We start from the raw sequence: 21,705 nt of genomic DNA on the forward strand, positions 1-21,705 counted from the left end.
AATTGACTCTCCAGCTGATACAGACATCCTCCAGAAGGGTCTCACTGAGACAGATACCTGGTGTCAAAATCATGGCCTCAAGCTAAATGCCAAAAAGTGCATAGTCATCCCCTTTGGAAAAAACAAAGTACCCGCAAACTACCACATACGTGGTAGTCCCCTAAATATAGAAAATGTAATAAGGGATCTGGGGACCCAAGTAGATAGTAATCTCTCCTTTGATAATCCTATTGCCAAGGTGGTTAGAAAATCCTTCTATGTGGCCCACCTAATCACAAAAGAGTTGTCATCTAGAACAAAAGAGGTTATTGTGCCCCTCTACTCATCACTCATTAGACTCATCATAGAGTACAATGCCCCATTTGGGATGCACCTTACAAGACACCTGCAACAGCTGGAAAGCCCACAGAAGTACCTCACCAAGAGGATTACTGGCCTCAAACATATGCCCTATGCAGCCTGACTGAAGAACCTCCAGCTGTACTCGGTTGAATACTGCTTACTCAGTGGTGATCTCTGCCTGACATACAAGGCGATGCCCACCCAGAATTGATGGACATGCTCCACCTAAACAAAAACAAATCCCCAAGAGCCACATGCTCTAGGGATCTAAACCTCACCACAATGATAAATAAGACATGCTGGAGGGATAGATTCCTATCCCAGAGACTCCCCATGCTTTGGAACAGGATTCCAATCAACATTAGGCAGAGTCCCTCACTAAAACTCTTCAAGAGAAACCTTGACGAGTGGATGGGAAACAGAAAATTTACCCCAGGGGTCACTGCAGTGGCTCTGCTGGACCGAGGCACAGGGAACTAATCTAAGGGGGCGTCAAAAGCCAACACATTCCGTCTAGGCTTATAGATGCCCTCAGGCAGATAGCCTAGTACCTATGAACCTATGAACCTATAATTCAACACTCTGATATCAGTTTAGTAAAAGTGTCAGGTTCATAGCTTCATAGGTTCAAGTGGCTAAGAAGTGCACAAAATTGTCTATACCATCTATGTGAAGAATGACCATAAATAAATCAACTCCATCTATTGTAATACAATCTGCATCAATATCTTAAGGCTCTAAGTTCAAACTACCCAAGAGATGCTGTAAATATCATAAAATGTAAGGCTATGATTAAACAGGGCACTTAGGTGAGGTGCCAGTTCATTTTGTAGTTCATGTAGTACACAGCCCAGGATGTCATCTGGTCCTATGGATGCTGCATTCTTAGCTTTGGAGATTGCTGTTTTTTCCTATTTGGCCATTATTACTGGAATTTGGCAATCTTTCGGTGTTGAGATGGGCCCTTTAGGGGGTGAGAGGGGGGTGAAGTTGGCACTGAATCGATCTGCCAGTATATTGGAAATATCCTTGGGATCAGTATATTTAATGCCATTCTGTTGTAACTCAGAGCAGATCTGAGCATTGCCATTTATATTCTTGACATAGCTATAGAATGCCTTGTAGTTGTCTTTGGAATCTTTGACAATTTTATTTTCGTAACTAGCTTTGGAGGATTTTATGAGGGATCTCAGCTTCTTACTGAGGTTGGTAAGGGAGTTTTTTGCATCCTGGGATTTTCCTCTTTTCTGCAACAGTTTCTTCCTTTTGTTGTAAAGTTTGTTTATGGCAGGGGAGCACCAGACTGGCTTCCTTTTTTTTTTTGGAGGAGAGCATCTTGGTTCTATTTGGGATGGCATGTTTCATGCATGAGTGGATGTGCTCATACAGTGCCTTAGTGTAGGATTCAGCAGTCGAACTTTCAGTTCCTGTCTGCATGAGTGTCATGAAGTTTGTCACTTCTGACTTGAGTAGCATGAAGTTGGCTTTGGAGAACTTTTTTTACTGAGGTTTCCTTACTGGAGGTGGGGGAGGGATGTGGATGTCAAGGATGTTTAGCTTATGGTTAGACCTGACCAACGAGAGGGTGACCATAGGTGTGGAGCCTCAATTTCCCATGTTGGTAATGACCAGGTCTAGGATATTGGAGCCCCTGATGGGACTATGGATTAGTTGATTTAGGGCATTGGAATTTATGAATTCCAAGAACCGATGGGCAAAGGTGTTGGTACATGAGTAGTTTTCCCAGTTAATGGCAGGGTAGTTGAAATCACCCAGTATTAGGGTGTTTGGTTGTATGTATAATATTTTCCAGTATGTTTAGAAAGGTGTAGTGAGAATCTTGGGGCATGACAGGGTATCTGTAGCAAGCTACAATTTGGATTGCAGTCTTACTAGTGTTAGTTGCACCTGGAGAATTTCAGATGCATTGTGTTGGGCAACTAGCCTGGTGGTGTGAATATCCTTGGTGAATATGGACACTCCACGACCTTTAGTATTTCGTTCCTGGTTTGGTGACCAAAAAGTGTGGTAAGAGTTGTAGCCTGGCATTGCAGGGGTGTTCTCTGGAGTCTTGAACTAGGTCTCAGTTACTGCACAGATATCGATGTTCTCCATTTTTAGGAGTGCCTCGACAGAGTGCATTTTGAGGTTTAGAGTTCTAGCATTGAGTAGCATTACCTTCAGATTTTGCATGCTTGCACCTCTTATGGTGGTGGTTTTGTCCTGTGAACTTTGCCTAAAAAAGGCACTATAGGGGTGGCAAGAGCTTTAGCCAGTAACCTGAATCCCAGGGGTAACAGGCAAGGGTTTTCAGAGGTAGAAAAGATAAATTTGTCATCCTTCTAAACCATAATCAGAACATTGATGTCACTACAAGTTAAGGCACCACTTGTTACCAAATGAGAGGATCCTTCATTGCTATTACATTTTAGTTCTGACATTTTTAAATATGTAGAGATAGTGAAGTAGGCTTGTAATAGTTCCTTTGATCGTAAATTTAAGAACAAGTTGGATGATGTAAACAACATAATTTACAAAAAAAGTAAAAAACATTAAAGAAATTCTTGAAGTGAATTCTAGGCATAATTCCACGTGTATGCAGAGGAAACTGATGAGAAAATGTGCAAGATGTAACTTTTCGAAATGTCCAGCGTTTTATGTTGGAAAAACTGTAAGGAGATTGAGGGATAGAATTTGGGACATTTATATGATATCCAAAAGAAAAAGAAAATGAATGCTTTAAGAAAATCCCAGAAGCTTGTAAGCCTTTCAAAACATTTAGATTTTTTGTTATCGATAAAAAACTTTAAAAAGAAAAAGGACGCGACATGGATATAAAGAACTACTGTGATAGTTAAAGTTAAATGCAACTATCCAACCAGGTATTAATGATCATAAATCTTTGATTAGTGTGCTAAAATGTAGGGTGCAAGCATTATTAACAATTTTAACAAGCTCAAAGAATAATATATATATATATATATATATATATATATATATATATATATATATATATATATATTATATATGTATATATTATATATATATATGTATATATTATATATATATATATATATATATATATATATATATATACATATATATATATATATATATATATATATATATATACACACACACACACACACACACACACACACACACACACACACACACACACACACACACACACACACACACACTCACACACACATACACACACACACACACACACACACACACACACACACACACACACACACACACACACACACACACACACACACACACACTCACACACACACACACATATATTACGCTTTCTTTAATTAATTAAAATTGTTGCAGTGTACACCATTAGTGTATACTGATGTTTGTAAAGGTTTTTACCATAATTTTATTCATTTTGAGACACAATTTTAACATACTTTCTGTCTATTATTCTAGTCTTTTAAGACTATGCAATCAATTAAGTTGTAAAGAGAAGTCATTGGATAATCTATGCTATAAATACATTGTAGTTCCAGGATTGTGTTTTTATACTCTGAAGAAGTCACAGAAAACTGATGAAAGCTGTAAGAATATTTTACAATAAAAGTTTAATTTGTGTGACTTTCCACTTTTTTTTTCTTTTTTACCTTGTAGGATTTCTTCTGAATCTTCAGAAGTACCCTGAATATTTTTGGAAGGAGTGGAAAAGCTTACAGGAACATTTTGGCCAAAGTAAATAAAAGGTATTTGCTTTGCAAGTCTTCTTGCATGGAATCCTGGAACAGAATCTTGCCAGTTGATTATTCAGAGATTAGGCAATGAGGTGAGCAAGAGGTAATCCCCACAGATGGATCAAATCTTGGAAGACCACTGATCTAGTTTCCATTCATGAGGTCCTGCTCTTCTCCTGCTCAGTTTGTCTGCCATAGTTTTACTTTGACATCATGTAGGATGCCTGTAGAATGAGATTTTACTGTTGAGACATATCCTAAGCTAACACAGCTAGTGTGCAAAGGGGGTTCAACCAGATTCTCCCTTTCTTGTTCATGTACTATGAGACTGTAATACTGTCTGTAACCACTAGAAGAGGTCACAGGGACCAAAGATGGTTCAGAGAGTTGAGTGACTTGATCATGAAAAGCATGTCCTTGATATTTATGTGCATTCTATCTATACTTGGTGTCCCAGACCCATGCACTTTTATCTCCCCCAAACCTGCTCTCCATGCAACCTCTGAAGTGTCTGTGGTGAATGACTGCTTTGAAATAGGGAGGGAGAAGAGGGGACCTGGATTTAACAATTTCTGTTGACTCCAACAAAAGATTTATTTTCTGATAATGCCCAGCAATGGGTTTTAAAAGATAAAGGTTGTTGTTTACTGGGACCAAAGAGATTTCGGACACCACTGTATCTTTCTCATGTGTAGTCTTGTCATGGGTATCATGAGAATCATAGATGTCATGAGAACCAAAATCCTAAGGTATTCCCTTGCAGTGACTAAAGTCTGGGTGATAACCCTTACAGTGAAAAACCTTACAGGTAGATCTAGATAAAGATCTATTTTTCCTGTGGAAGAAAAGCTCTTTGAACTGAGATGTCTACTGAAGAAGTCAAGAAAGACTTTTGAATGTTCTTTTGGAATCCCAACTTGGGTAAGAGATTTCTCTCATGAGAGAGACTCTTGAATTTTTGAAAAACACTCTGCAAAAATAAGCAAGTCATCTACATATGGAAAATGGAAATACCCTGTAACCTTGTAGCCTACAATGAGCTATAACAGGAACTAAAAAAATATGAACACTCTTGGTGCAGTTGATAGTCCAAAGGGTAAAGCAGAGGACTGATAAGATTTTGTGTGTCTGGATCACATTAACAGACATCTGAAGTTTGGTTGAATAAGGATGTGATGATAAACATGTTTTAAGTCTGGTGTTGCTAGGAAACTTGAAAAAAGAAGAAGCGGTTACAGTTTGTAAAGTGACATTATTTTGAATTTATGCACTATCACAAACAGGTTTAGGAAAGAATGTTCCAGAACTGGTCTCCAAGAATTTTCTTTCTTTGGTACTAGGACCATCCTTGAATAAAAACCCTTCCTCACTTGGAAAGAAGGAATTAGTTCTATCACTCCCTGGGGCAGTATGTAATGAAGAACCGATGGAAATGAAAGAGGTTGATTTGGAGGATGAGCAATGATCCCCTTGGAAAGAGGACCCCCTTGGAAAGAGGAATTTCCTCCCAATGGCATCTGTAACCTTAATGGATTATTTCCGGAGCCCATTTGTCTTTCTGTATCTGTTGCCAAAGACAGAAATGGAAATTCATACTTTCTTGAAGAAAAAAGGGACCAGGGTGGGAAGGGTTCACAAGATAGCCTCTTGAATAGTCATTCAGACTTGTTAAATTGTATTTGGTTTTGGGAGGTTTGAGACTTACTTTTGGAATTTCCATTGACAATTCGTTTTAAATGTCTGTTTCCCTGTATTTTGTTGAAACTGTCTACACTATTTTTTACCAAAATTAGATTAAGAGACAGACATTCCCATGAAAATTTTGGCAATGGAGGACTGAAAAACCTTAATGATTGCCTGGATCAGCTTGCTGCTTTCATCACACTTTTTTATCGCTTCTACAGCAGAGGGGCCAAGCACAAAATCTTTATCCAGTTGATAATTTAAAATCTCATTTTTAACATAATCTGGGAAATTTTGGGAATGCAGCCATGCAAACCTTCTCAAAACAGTACAAGTGCCCATAGCCCTGGAATCAGTATCAACACTCATACACACACTGTAAACAATGAGCAGTCACCTGTGCAAAAGAAGAAACTAAATTATTTAATGCAGATAGCTCTTCACAAGAAGACTCTGCAGATAAAATATTCCACATACTTTCACAGTTTGTCAGAATAAACTTTATCATATGAGCCTGACAATTCAAAAATTCTGAAAATCATAGATACAGGACTACATACATTTCCCCAAACCTATCAATAATTTTCCCATCCTTATCAGAATTGTGGGACTGGAATTGACTAAGTGCTTAGCACTAGTGGGGTCAATTAAAGCTGCTGGTCAGGTTTGGGAATAGTGTATAAAAATTTAAAAGACTAAAGAACTTTATATATCCTAACTGCCTTTTTAGGGACAGTTGTCTGACTGTCAGGAAAACTGCAGGTAGTAACACTCACATCCTCTAAAGAAGATATAGCAGTAGCAATTGGTGTAAGTTCTGGAAAATCCTTCATTAACAACACATAATATTTTCTGACTGACTGAGAAACCACAGTGTTCTCCCAGTGAAAACACTAGCACTTTCTTGCAATAGTTTCAGATTGTATCTGAAGAAGGCATCTGTCGAAAGTGCTTATCGTTTGGACAATTTCATCAGCTTTTTACACTCCAGTGAAGTATATGTTTTTGTCAGCTTTACTTACAAAGCATTTATTAACTGTGCTTTAACAACTTGAAGCCCGAAGTTGTGGATGTTAATTACTAGGCTAATCATTTCAGTACTTCAGTGAAGTTTGCATTTTGTCAGCTTCACTTTTTAAGCTTTCAATAAACTGAGTTTTAACAGCCTGAAGTTTGAAGCTGTATCATTTGGACAATTTCATCAGCTTTTTACATTCCAGTGAAGTATATGTTTTGTCAGCCTTGCTCACCAAACTGTGCTTTAACAACTTGAAGTCTGAAGTTGTGGATGTTAACTACTAGGCTAATTATTTCAGTACTTCAGTGAAGTTTGCGTTTTGTCAGCTTCACTTTTTGAGCTTTCAATAAATTGAGTTTTAACAGCCTGAAGTTTGAAGCTGTGGATGACAACTGCTTGGATATTCAACTTTTTTCAGTTCATTATATTCTAGGGAAGTTTACATCCTGTCAGCTTCACTTTTTAAGCAATAAATTGTGTCTTAACAGTCTGAAGCCTGAAGCTGTGGACGACCCTAAGGTCTTTTTTCTTTGTTCATTTGTCTACCCTTGGTGTCTTTAGTAGTGGTGAGGAGAATTTATTTCCTGTTTATACTGGGAAGGAGGTTGAGAATTGGAGGCCCATGAGCTCCCTGAAGGTGGTTGTGCTGGGGGCTGGACAACAGGGACAGGCTGCCCCTCGAGGTGGGCCAGTCTGCCCTCAATCTGGCTCAGGCATCCATCCAACTCTGTCTGGATGACACTGTGCACCATACCACAGAACCTTCTCTGGGTAATGGGTTCCTCTCCTTGCCCACACCAAGGGGGATGGGCCCCATCCCCCAAGGTGGTTCCACCTGAGGGTGCTGCAGGACCAGAGGAGGAGGCAGTTCTGGGTTGGGTCCCAGATGTGCTGGAGCCTGGTGCTGTGGCCAGATAAGGTGGGACAGGCGGATCCATTGGGATCTGCCTTCCCAAACATGCTATGGTGTTGAGGTTTTTCAAAATGTATTGGCTAGTCATGAACAAAACATTTCAAAATTAGTTATAACAGCATGTGTGAGTGTTCCAATTAACGCAGAACAATAGAAGTGAAACAATTGCATAGCAAACAGAACAGATGCATAAATGAAATAACAGTCAGCATTGTAACTGCATGCCAGTTACATTTACAGCAACAGGTCACCAACAATGGTATTTGAACAAGGCATGTTAATATGCAACCAATTAAATATATGAACAATAATAGAACAAAGGTCGCAGCATTAGGTTTTGAGAACAACATACCCATAGTATATGAATACTAATTATTGATGCAGATGAGGGGTGGGGGAGAGAACAAAGGTCCATTAATAACTGTATAGGCTTCTATTTTTTCACAACAGTACTGCTCAATACTCTATAATTCTGCCCTCACATTACATCTACCTATGGCCATTGTTTCTGTAGCCTATACATAATTGTTAAACTGCCAACTTGGAATGGTATGGGGAAAACTGTGACAACTCTGGGTACATGAATAGAGGGGACTTGTACATGTCAGGGTTACATATATGAAGAAGAAGGGGTCCCCTGCACTGATGTTGTGTGAGTGTGCTACTGGCATACTTCACCTGGATTCATGTCTGTGTCCAAGGTTATTGGCAATAGTGACCACTAGCAGTGACAGTGAGACACTTGAGAGACATGTACCAGGACAACTGCATGGTGTATGTAGCTATCCTGTTGTCATTTGCAGGCATAGTGTTGGACAGTGGAACAGTTGTACATGGTTTATTAGCATACCCTTCATACAGCTACTACAGACATTTCTTTACCTGTAAGACCTGTGGAGGACATATCTGTTAACACTACCTGACTGCTTCTACAAATATTCAAGATTATTTGAGTGTAAATATTTACACATCTTAGTACCACTCCCTGGATTCAAACTGTGGTCTGGGTGTGCAAAAATGAATGACAGAGCTAATTCACATCACACAGAGCTACTGGGGAACTGCTCTCACTTGCTTGACTGAATTCTGCCTAATACTCTCTTGGGTAGACAGTCTGACCTTGTAATCTATGTGTAGTGTCACCAAAGACTCAGGTGACAGTTGAACATACATGCCTAAGATTCATGCATGACAGACAGTTAGTGTACTGTGTATTAATCCTTTGAAATAATAAGATTTGGAATGCAAAGTTTAGCACAAGGTAATGCTGCAGGGGACACATTATAATACATTACACATTACTAATCAAGGTTCAGATCTTAGTGCAGGACATATTTCATATTTCATTTATATCTTGTTTTACAGCCCCACAATCTACAGTTTTGCAAAACAGCTGGTTGTCAGAACAACCTCATTCAATGCATGCTGTCAAAACCATATTTGCTGTGAAGCACCTGCACACATTCGATTTCTTCAACAACTTACCAGATTAAACACAACAGTTTGTGGTATAAATCTTTATTTGAGTAACATGACACAATGCTTTACTACAGTTGAGATTCTACATTCAGTAGTACTTCATATCCTGTAGATCAATATTGGTCAAACAAACTTTATTTATTCAGTACACTCAGAACACACTATACCTACTAGCAGTAAACAATGTGATCCTTCTTATTTATTGCACTATATACTGCAAGATAGATCTGTACTCACCAGACTCTCGGTGCAGCCTTGCCAGTCTGTCCACATGGGCCTCCACATTGTTAGCTCTCACCTCTGCAGCTGTAGGGGAAAAAAAAACAACCATTATGCATACCTGTCTATCACATACTCAGGCTAGAAGTTGTACCGCTATGGGTGAAATATTTACAAACTACTGGGGTATTGCTGTCTCGAGCATCATGGATCCATTGGGCCAAGACAAGAGTGCCTCCTTTCTCTGCTTTAGGTCAGCATAGTGATGTCATACCTGCTCACCAGCTTGGAGGATTCCAATGGCACTGGTGAATTTCCGTGCCAGATGGTCCCAGGCCTCACATTTGTATAAGGAGCCCTGGTACTGGCCCTACAGCAGTCTGTCATCATGGTGATGCCCAAGGAGCCCAGCCATGACCCTGGACTCCAAAATGCCCCAGTGCTCCTCCTGAAAGCGCGGTCCCTCTCCAACTCCAGACATAGCTCCTGCAGTGATCAAACTACAACAGTTTCTGGCTGTATTCCCACCTCTGCAGTTTAAATAAGGACATATTTCCACCCTTTGCCATCATTGGTCCATTTTTGAAAATGCTGAGCATAGCTCAGTGGTGCACAAACCCACTAAGCTGAGTTGAGCAGTGCTTAAAGGGGCAGATGCTGAACATCTCTTAGCAGTGAACAAATCCACTTAGCAGGGCTGAATGCTGCTTACAATTATACTTCTTAGCAATGCTCAAACCTGGTTAGCAGAACTAAGCACTGCTAAGCATTACTCAGTTTTTATTTAAAGAAAATTAATGAATTGGACAATAATTAGTCATTACTGACATATTATTAAGTGTATATATTTTACTTTACATGACGTCCCCATATGTGCTTTGATTACATTAGTTTGGGGTGTATTGTACTGTCTAGGACACTTATGTTTACATTATATCTCCTAAACTTATGCATTTCACTACGTTATCTGTTCCTGTAACTTTAATGTATTGGACACTTGTGTTTAACTGGGGCTTTTATACTTGGGTCTCCACTGCAAATAGACTTCTGTTCAAGCTGGACCACCAAAGTTAACATATTTCAATGTAGACAAAACAAATATAAAAACATTTACAACATTTCCCTAGCACATGTAAAACGCTGAATGGTCAGGATTTGACCCTTGCACCTAATGTACAAGTTCCAGTGCCCTAACCATTCAGCCAGTAAGGATCTGCTATTAAACCACTGTATATACCTCTTTATTTTAATTTAAGCATTGCTGAGCATTGTGCTGCACTGTGAAACCCACTCAGCTATTCTGAAATTTGACCTTTTTGACAAATATTAAAAGCATCCAGTTTCTACTTTTAAATGTCTGGCACATGTTCCTTGCAAATGTCAATAACTACATCGGTAAATAAAATTAAGATTACTATATAAATGCTTTTCGATGTAAAAGCTGAATGGCCTGTCTTGGTATTTGAACCATAAACCTACTGCACACAAAACCAAAACTCTAACCACTAAGCATTTAAGCTTGCAGTTATAAATTCCTATATACCTCTTCACAGACATTTAAACCCTGATGAGCAATGCGCCGAGGTGTGCCAACCCACTCAGTTACACTTAAATTTCACATATGAAGGGAAAAAATTACAATACAAACATTTTAAAGAGATTTGTGGATTATCCTCACTTTGCAAGATTTACTGCCTTTGCCTGTCGAGGCACACCATGCAAACTAAAATTTAAATGGCAAAACAAGTTACATTTATTACATTTATGTACATTTACAGTACATAATACTTATTTCTACATTAACAGTAACTCAGCAAACATAACTAGCATTGGTAAACCATTCAATTATGTATATGTAAATATGCATACTAAATCTTGAGCAATTAATAATAGTTTTTCAATCTTACTCACAAACACTGGCTAATCTACAATGTATGTACTGTACCTGTGTACTATGTATGTATTCTACCTACATTCCAAAGTTCAGCTGTACACCACAAATCTATTACTTACCTTTATTTTTAAAATTAATATCTTTTTTGATTGTTCTCTCCACTGTAACTGTTTGTGCCGCATACCACTGTAAAAACATGTCTCTTGTAATTTGTGTGTATACTGATTATGTCTAAATAACTAAATGTGTCTGTAATTTTTCTTTGTGGATCTTTTCTCCCCGGGCCTCTGCTGAAAAAGGGCCTTTTCGGCTCAGTCAGACACCCCCGGTTAACAAATGTAAAATAAAAATAAATAATAAATAAATAAATTAATGGTTTACCAATGCTAGCTTCCATCTACACACACTTCACTGCTTACAAGGAAACTTCTTCCATGTAAGCAGTTAAAAACTACTTCATGTCAGCGCATGAACTAGCTGTTCACACTGTGTAGAGTGCATGAAGCCCATTAATAATGCAGGGATTGTGCACTCTATAGAGTGCTACAGGCAGCATGAAAAGCCTCCTTGTAGGCTCTACACAGAGCCTACACTGACTTTCATGAATACTGGCCATTGTGGCAACCCTGACAAAATGTAAAAATGGGTATCACTCATATCACAACATTTACCGTCTGTGTGTAGTAAATAGAAAACCTATTTTTTACAGAAAAAAAATCTTTCTAGTCGTGCCATTAGACTGTGTTACTTTATTACTGAGACCTGTGATGGTAGTATTTTGAGGAGCAGACACTTATGTTAATTGATTCTTCCTATCCAATAGTTCAGGTTTAGATGACTTTATAGGAAGTAATTGCATTGCCATTCAGTGCAAGGGAAACATTACTGCTAGCTTCTCCCATATGTCTGCTTATACACCTTGACTACTGTCCATCTGCCCCCCCCCCCCAAAAAAAAAATGAAACAGAGTCTAAACAACTAGTTATGTGGCTGGCCAGGATCATGCCTGAAAAACCTTCTTAGACCAATCCATGTACTTATTACTAAGGAGTTATGGTAGCCTACTAGAAATGTGGAATCCAGAATGGTTGTTTGGATCACAATGTGACCTTTGGTATGATAACAAGCCACTGCAAAAGTATTGCTATATATAAATCTAATTGCAAAATGTTCATATTGTTATTATCTACACTCTGACTGCCTAACATAGCTGTAACATTGCAATCAGGAATTATTTCTTTTGTATGCCTCCCTATTTTTACAAGCAGAATATGACAAAATCTTTCTATAAATGTCTGGACAAACTTCAGAATGTAGCTTCATTTAAAATCTGTCCACTACACCCTCCATTTATTAAGAATGAATACCCAACAATAGACAGACCTCTTGTCCTGTACTCAGTCCCATACCCAACATGAAGTTTTTTCTCCAACATGAAGTTTTCTCTCACTTAAGCATGTTGTGATGTAGCCACTTCCAAAATTTTGAACACCCAAATATACCACAACATATCATTCATAATTACATGAATATTAAATAAGATAAGACCAGATATCTCAAGCAGTACAAAACATTGAGACACAGCAGACTGTAGCATAAGGAATTTATTCTCAAAAGCATAATGCTTTTGAGCTAATAAATTCCTTATGCTGCAGTCTGCTGGGTCTTAATGTTTTTCCTGCTATAAGGTCTTTTTGAAGCCGTGCAGTTGCCGTACTTGCAGGGGCTGCTTTATCTACAGATATTTCAAGAACAAAATGACTTTATTGAGGAGTATGATACTGCTACTACCATCTATAGTGTTACTGACTTATACCCTAAATGGAAAAGGACTCTTGTTTTTTTTTTTTTATTTCACTGATATGACAAGATCTTCTAACAATAGTAGCTTAAACTTGGTTGACTGGAGGTCCCCTGAAATTATTTGAGGATTATCCTACAAGAACCACATTTATAGTGATTGCTACACAATCGCTTAGAGATTACAGCTGATCAACAGTAGGGATCCATAAGGAACTGTCCAAAAGATAATTCTCTTTTTGTTTTTTACTAGTGAGTTTTCTCTTCATCTTCCAAAATCTATGTTTGCAGGTGAATTGCTCATTAATGAACCAGGCAGAGCTCCTTCAAGAATACAATAATCTGCAATATGATTTTTTTCCAGTTCATGGTACTGGTTGCAGCATATGTTAGCATTCAATTCAGAGACAACTACCTGTCTGACCTATTTTACAAACGGAATTGAGAATAACAACCCATTCAACATTCCTGTAGCACAGTGACACCTTGACACATATATGTATCTTGGGGTGGAGCTTTGTCCAATCCTTTCATTAACATATTATGTTGAATCTTCTTTCAATAAGCTGCTTTCTCAAATCATGATATTTTATATTTTTTCTAGACTCCTTTCCTTAAACACCAGGAGGGCAAGAGAGATTAACTTACTTGTGCCAAACAAGGATATGCTCAGCTGCTTTAACCTATGACCTTCTCTTAAATTGAGATAACCATGAAAATAAATACACCTGTTTTTTTTTTTCCATAGTCAACAAAAATACCACTTTATATCCCTAAAAAATGAAAGTGGTTGCAGTTGGAGCAACAACAATCTCATTACTTGTATCCGTTACTTTCAAATCTTTCGATCAGAGCTGATGCTTACCATTAGCAGGAAAGCTACAAATGTATGTATTTGTCCATCTATCCCTTCAGAGATGGAGAGGTTAACAAGAATGCTATAGCTTCAATTAACAATTCCCCTATATAAATAAATAATTATGGAGAATTATAAAAGACAATGACATATAACCAGTTAAATATCTAACAACCAAATATATCTGCAGTTTCTATAACAGTATGATTATGCAGTGAGTACAGTACACCATATATTCTTAGTTACAGAGCTCTTTCTTGGATCATGTAACATAACACAAGAATGGTGTCAATGACATTTTCATCTTATACATGTGATTCCTACTATTGTGCATTTTAGCATATTTCTTTTCTGAATGTATCACTCTGCTCTTGTATTTCGCTAATGAGTCAGTATCCTAAAGTTTGTGTCTTTCGGCTTTTCCCGGTTAGGGGTCGCCACAGCGGAACTCCGGTCCACTAATGATTGGTAGTTGATTTTTATGTGCCAAGTTACCAGCCCTGATGCACAACCTTCAATGAAGGTACACCCATTCATGCATGTCTCCACACAGAAGACGCTCTAGCTGAGAATCGAACCGGACAGTGTCTTACTGTGAGGCGACAACGCTACCGCAGCACCACCACTGCAGATGAGTCAGGATCCTAAAGTGTACATTTTTAATCTGTCACTTTGTTAATGTTATCAGCTATTGCAAGCTATGTGTCATTATACAGTTTTCTGTTATTTAATGACTGAAATTTGTAATATAGTATTATCGTAAGGCAAGAATGAAGGGGGAAACAAGTCCATGAACCAACCAACTCACTTAGTTAACAATTAAGTAAATACAATAAAATAAATAATAATCACACAAAATGGTACCTAGTTACAGAGACAGTTTCACATCACATATATGGAAAGCAATGACATTTACATGCTGATATCTGTGAAAGTATTTTGCCTTAATTACTATTTACCACAATAGAAAATGAACGGTCATTACATAGAATTGAGTGGTCTGTTACTGCAAAATTTTGGGACATGCACTGCTACTTATAGTATGCATACAGAGTTAACTTGCATGAAATACCTAAATACCATATAATGGCAGAGCTCTCGTTAGTTGTTTATGACAAAGGCATTCAATTATTTTATAGCTGAGGTTGCAGGATACACTAACCTTAAAACAGATGATACATAAATTCTGCTTTGGCTAAAACCACTAATGCTATATCTGTTAGTTTCACTATAAATTTCTGGTAATTTAAATGTTTTAGTCACTCTGTCTAAAAAATAATGCTAGAACCGACTATAATGTCATAATTAAGTTTAAAGCTATATAGTTTGATGGTGCTACTCTTAAATTACAGTGTAGTTAAATGCTGAACCTGACATTCCAAGAATACTTCCATCCTGATGATGGGCATTTATACTAGGAGAGAAATATCACTCTCCAAACTGCAATGCAATTGGGTTTGATAGACATGTATGATTTGCAAGCTATTTCAGAAACTGAAGTATTATATAACCATTGCAGTACATATCTGTCATGCCAGTTCACTTACATGGAAATGGAAATACTAATAGAACTCTGCAATAGAAAAACAATCCTTATATTTAATAGTTAAGAGTTTTCTATTTTGTACATAATTTAAAACCGATTATCTTCAAAATAGCTTTAACATTTCTGATTAAAACAAAAATGTAGATGCATATACTCCAGAAGTCATATGACATACATATTAAGCTATCCATGGAACAGCAACTCTACCTTCTATTTCTTTTTAACTTATATTCTATAAATATTTAACAACGACAGAACAAATACAATAAACTATTAATTCAAGAAATAATTTTAAGAAACGCAACTTGAGATATGAAATTTAGTGAATAATGTTCTTCGACTCCATAGGTAACTGTGAGACATTAGTAACTGTTGTCAGACATATCTATTTATTTATTTTCAATTATTGCATTTGTTGACTTGTAATATTCAGCTGGGAGGAGTCTGTTTTCTATGGAAACATGGGAAGAAAAGCACTAGTATATCAAGCAGCAACATGGCATAGAGGGATAATGCCCTAATTGTGGTCCAGGTGAGCCACAGAGAGTTCCCCTGCAGAGAGGCATGGTTCATAGAAGGAAGTAGTCCTCAGCTGTAGAAAAGGAATACAGGAGAGGGGGGATAGGAATAGGTTATAGAAAAATGCCCTAGTGGAAGCAGTCAAGACCATGACCACTAAGAATGCCTTTAGGTTTTATGCTGCCACCCCCCCCCCCCACATTAGGATGTGGGCAGTAGGAGAGGTAGGCAGACCTGGTGATGGAGGAGGCACTCAGATAGTTGGGAAGAATTAAGCAGAAGGTTAAAAAGCTTCAACACATCAGCTAAAATAGAAATTTTAAGTAAGATATACATTAAAAATTAATGATATTACAAATCATCGAACACAGTTAAAACTATGAAATGCAAAAAAATATTAACAGTTACATAAAAAAAACTGCAGAGGCAGATGTGAATAGAGATGCTTAACAGAACACATAAAATAAGTTAGAGTATTAATTACTTATGCAAACAATTTTGATAGCTAACTCATTGATTCTGAAGTTATCTGCTTTGGGTCTATACCAGTTAATCGAATGCACTATTCCAAGAACACCTCTTCTTTGAACCCAATTAAACGAAACATAATCTGTTGAACGACTGTTTAAACAAAATACTTTCCTAGGGTAAACAACCACTTGGCCAACCCAGTGACCACAACAAAAACAGCACTATTTAAAACCCACCCTGTTGGGGGCTGCGCCCCACACACACTCCCTAACTAAATATAACTAAATATACCAACTCTGAGATTGCACTACAGTGGGAAAAAGGACAAATCCCTGATCATGGCCTACTGTTTTTTCCCCTGGAAGAAACTTCAATAAAATGATCATTTGTCAGAATAAGATTTCATTTAATTGGGTTCAACAAAGAGGTGTTTGCAGAATAGTGCATTCGATTAACTGATAAGGACCCAGTGCAGATCGTTGCAAAGAAAATTACTACTCCTGCATAGGATAATAACTGTATGATGTATGGATAAACTCACTCATTCACTCACTAACTCACTCACTCACACATGTACAGCACACAGAATTATCAACAATTTGTAGGATCACCAATTTATCTGCTGTATAGCTTTAGAAAGTGGAAAGAAAGTGGAACAACCATGGAAAACTCCATAGAAACACAGATAACATGCAAACTCCACACAGAAGGCACCACAGCCAAGACATAAACTAGATCAGGCCACATGAGGCAGCAGTTTATTATATTATATATTATTATACCAATGTGCTCCACAGGCAACTCATGAATGAGAGCTATTGAAGACATTCATGTTTGAATGCAATAGTTACAGCACATATTACAGTACAATGTGTTATAAATTAACCAGTTCAAATAATTCTGACTACCATTTTGTAATGAAAAGTATAAAGAATTATTTAATCTGAGTGGCAGAGACTGTGATACAATTACAACTTTTAGATAAATGGATACTGTATGTAAAGGTTAATCGCCTGTTAAGATCAAAGACGATATTACACTTCAGGATTCATTCATTTTTTGAGGCACGCCATAAATTCATAGCAAGATATGTTCTGTCTTGATAAGATTCTGAGATGATCTTGGACCGGTTCAACAATATGTAACTATTTTAAGGACACAGAACAGTGATCTCTTATATATCCTTCAGATAGCTTGCTGTTCAAAAACAAAAAACAAAAAAAACAAAGAAAAAAAAGCACATAGAATAATTTCCAAGGAGATCTGAACATAAAAGAGGGCATGTTTGGATTGTTTTGCTTAACAAAAATGTCAGATTCTAAGATGGTGGCTAGGATATATAGAAATGCAACCTCAGGAAAAGTGATTCAAAGACAGCTGTAGCTGCAATGAGGAAAACCTCATTACTGGCTAATTTTCATGTGTATGAATTGTGCTTTGTTACTACCCACACTAACAAGCATTTACTTGCAGTGCATTGCATTGGCACAGTCATTCTCCACCCTCTCACATACATACACAAACACACACATGCACATACACACAGACAGACAGACAGACACACACACACACACACACACACACACACCCACACACACACACACACACACACACACAGAGTCAACATACTTCATTCATACACTCATACCCTTGCAAACATACACACATTCTGTCACACATAAACACCTACTCATCTACTATCCACCACTACAGCACAACAGAACTTCATTCCAGTTATGTACAATGTAGTCTCTTCCATTGACTTAAATGGGAGACCACCATCTTTTGGCCATGTTAATTAACATGGCTGTCTGAGTTAATTTGCACAACTGAGCAATTTTTTGAATCAATCAGAAGTATAATTGGGTAGCTGAAGGCATGTCTGAGGAAGGGCACATGACAATTTAACATTTGCCCCTCGGCCAGATTGCCACATTTTCTTGCAACATGGCTTATGTGACCACACAATAGAGTGAATATTCCACTTGAGGAACATTACTAAAGTTGGGCTGTCTTTGAATGGGAAAGGGTTACTGTGGGGGCTGACCACTCATGACAGGGTTTACCTTTTATGGTAACCGTTTCTAAATCCAATGGAGTGTATTGGAAATATAGACTGAACTGCAGACAGAATATAATTCAATAAGAAACATTTCAAAATTTCTACACATTAGTGTATCTTATCAAACATGGAAAACACATTGATATTTATTGTGAAGCAATATTAATCAGTTTTTATCATCTAAATGTATTTACTTGATGACTTTTTTCCACAATCCCTTTTAAGGGGATTTTTTTTCATAGGAGTGTGCAGAAACAGGCTGAATCTTATAAAAAAGAACATAGTTTGTCAGCCAGTGGAAAAAAGGGAGTTTGGTAGCGATAACTCCAAACTGTTTTACTTTATTTTTGGAAGAAAAGTTTATAAAATGAAGAAAGCAAATTATGATAGGGGAATGCAGTTGTTTTGTTAAGAAAGGTACAGCAGAAGGTGATGGTAAACAATCTATCACTGTGAGATCCAATCAGCTCCCCCACACTATATTGATGTCCAGCTGACAAAGTTCCATCTGAGTTCAAGTCAGTAAGGCTTGACACCCAGATCACTTTTTTTACATAGGAAATCACAGTGCAGTTGTCAAGTCTGCATCAGCAATTTGTTTTCAGAGACTTACTCCTTCATCATATATGTATGACCATGCACTTGGTGTGCACAAGTTCCAGGGGATGTGGAGGCTATCTTTCCATATAAGAGTGCAAGAGGAGCACTTCCAAGAAAAAAAATATTGTTTTAGGATTATGAAATAGCATAAATCCTGAGCATTTTAACATGCAGTCTTGTGTAATTATCAAGTTAAGCACTAGTCACAGGTAAAGCAATCTGCTCAGTGGCCATAACATGATTCATGAGATCAACTAACAGACAACAACCTCACTAGTTAAACAATCCTTTAATACAACACAGTCTGGAGGATTCCTCATAAAGTTTGTCAAAGCTGCATGGAACTTCATCCATTAGAACATCCTAAGCCTTAATTAATAGAAAGCATTTCAAAGGAAGCTACTATACTAAGTGAATAATATAAATGCCACAGCATGCAAGACAAAGGGTAAATAATAGGCATATGGCCATATCATTCAGTATCCTGCATCCTACTATATTATCACTTCTCCAAAGCTAACTTTGGGGTCCTAAAAACAGAGGTGGCTAACTTCATGGCACCCTTGCAAATGGAGAATAGTTGCATGACTGCAAATTATGCACCATTGCACTGTACAAACACATACACAAATGCATGGATCTCGCCATACCCAATAGATCCAAGATGCTCTTCTCCAAAAAAAGGAAGCCAGTCTGATGGTCCCCTGCTATAAACAAACTCTACAACAGAAGGAGGAAACTGATGCGGAATAAGGTGAAGTCCCAAGACTGGAAAAACTCCCTTATCAGCCTCAACAAAAAGTTGAGATCCCTCATCAAATCCTCTAAAACTAGCTATGAAAACAGAGTTGCAGCAAATAGTAAAGGCAACCACAAGGCCTTTCATAGTTATGTAAAGACTCTCCATGGCAATACCTAAATTTGCTCTGAGCTACTGCACAATGGCATCTCCTATACCAAGCCAACAGATATTGCCAATATACTGGCCGACAGATTCAGTTCCAACTTTACCCCCTCCAAAGGACCAGTCACAATACCAGTAGATTACCAGGCACCCAGTATTACTGCTGTACAGGTTAAAACAGCACTGTCCAAGGCCAAGCATACAGCTTCCAATGGACCTGGCTCTGTTCTACATGAACTACAGATTAAACTGGCATCTCACCTGTGTGCCCTGTTCAATCACAGCCTCACCTCAGGTTTTGTCCCTACCAAATGGCACACTGCTACAGTCATCCCTCTCCACAAAGGAGGAGCAACTACAGACCCTGGGAACTATTACCCCATTAGCCTGATGAGTCTCATGTGCAAAGCTATGGAACGCATCATCATGCACCTAATAAACAAAGATATACAGAATCTCCAAACTTTGGATCCCACACAGTTTGGTTTCTGTGAAGGGTAGATTGTGCCTGCTCATCTTGGTCGACTTCTTTAAGTCAATCACCTGAGTTATAGATGAAGGCAAGGTGGTTCATACAGCCTACCTTGATCTGGCCAAGGTGTTTGACACCATTCCCCATTCAGGAATCATAGAAAAACTCACTAAGCTAGGCATCAACCCCTATATCACTATGTGGGTTGCAAACTGGCTCACAGATAGAACCCACAGTGTGAAAGTAGCGGACTCCAAGTCAGACTGCCGACCACTCACGAGTGGAGTCCCACAGGGTTCAGCCCTGGGTCCTCTCCTGTTTGGTATCTACTTCTCTGAAGTCCAGGCCAACACAAAGGGTCTCTGGCTGACAAAGTTCACAGACAATTGCAAGTTGGGAGCTATTATTAATACCCCAAGTGATGCTGACATCCTACAGAAAGGCCTCACTGAGACCAATGTCTGGTGACAGAACCATATCCTTAAGCTCAATGCCAAAAAATGTGTCATCATCCCCTTTGGGGAAAAAAATGGCTCCCGTGAATTACCACATCAATGGTAATCCACTGAACACAGAAGGTGTTATAAGAGATCTGGGAACATAGGTTGACAGCAGCCTCTCTTTTGACCACCACATTTTCACTGTGGTCAGAAAGTACTTCTGTATAGCACATCTCATTACTAAGGGTTTTGCATCCAGGAAGAAAGAGGTCACTGTCTCCCTCTACTCTTTCTTCATTAGGCCAGTCATCGAGTACAATGCCCCATTTGGCAAGTACCTCACTAGACACATGCAACAAATGGAGAGGCCGCAAAAGCACCTCACAAAGAGGATCCTAGACCTTATACACTTGTCCTATATGGACAGACTAAAAAAACTCCAACTATTCTCTGTCTCATATTGCCTACTTAGAGGCTATCTCTACTTGACATACAAAGCCATATCTGATCCAGCTCTTTTAGAAATACTACATCTAAAGAAATCCCACTCCTTCCAAACCACACGTTCCAGTGACCTCAACCTCATTACCACAATCAACAGAATGTGCTGGAGGGACAGGTTCATAACCCAGAGACTACCCTTGCTATGGAATAGACTTCCTATACATGACAAGCAGAACACCTCACTGGCCCTCTTCAAGAAAAACCTTGATGAATGGCTGGGAAAAAGAAAATTCACCCCGGGGATCACTCCAGTGGCTCTAC

The sequence above is a fragment of the Protopterus annectens genome, chromosome 4.part0 (genome assembly GCF_019279795.1).
Source record: "Protopterus annectens isolate FY-2018-M chromosome 4.part0, PAN1.0, whole genome shotgun sequence".
NCBI classification, from domain to species: Eukaryota; Metazoa; Chordata; order Ceratodontiformes; family Protopteridae; genus Protopterus; species Protopterus annectens.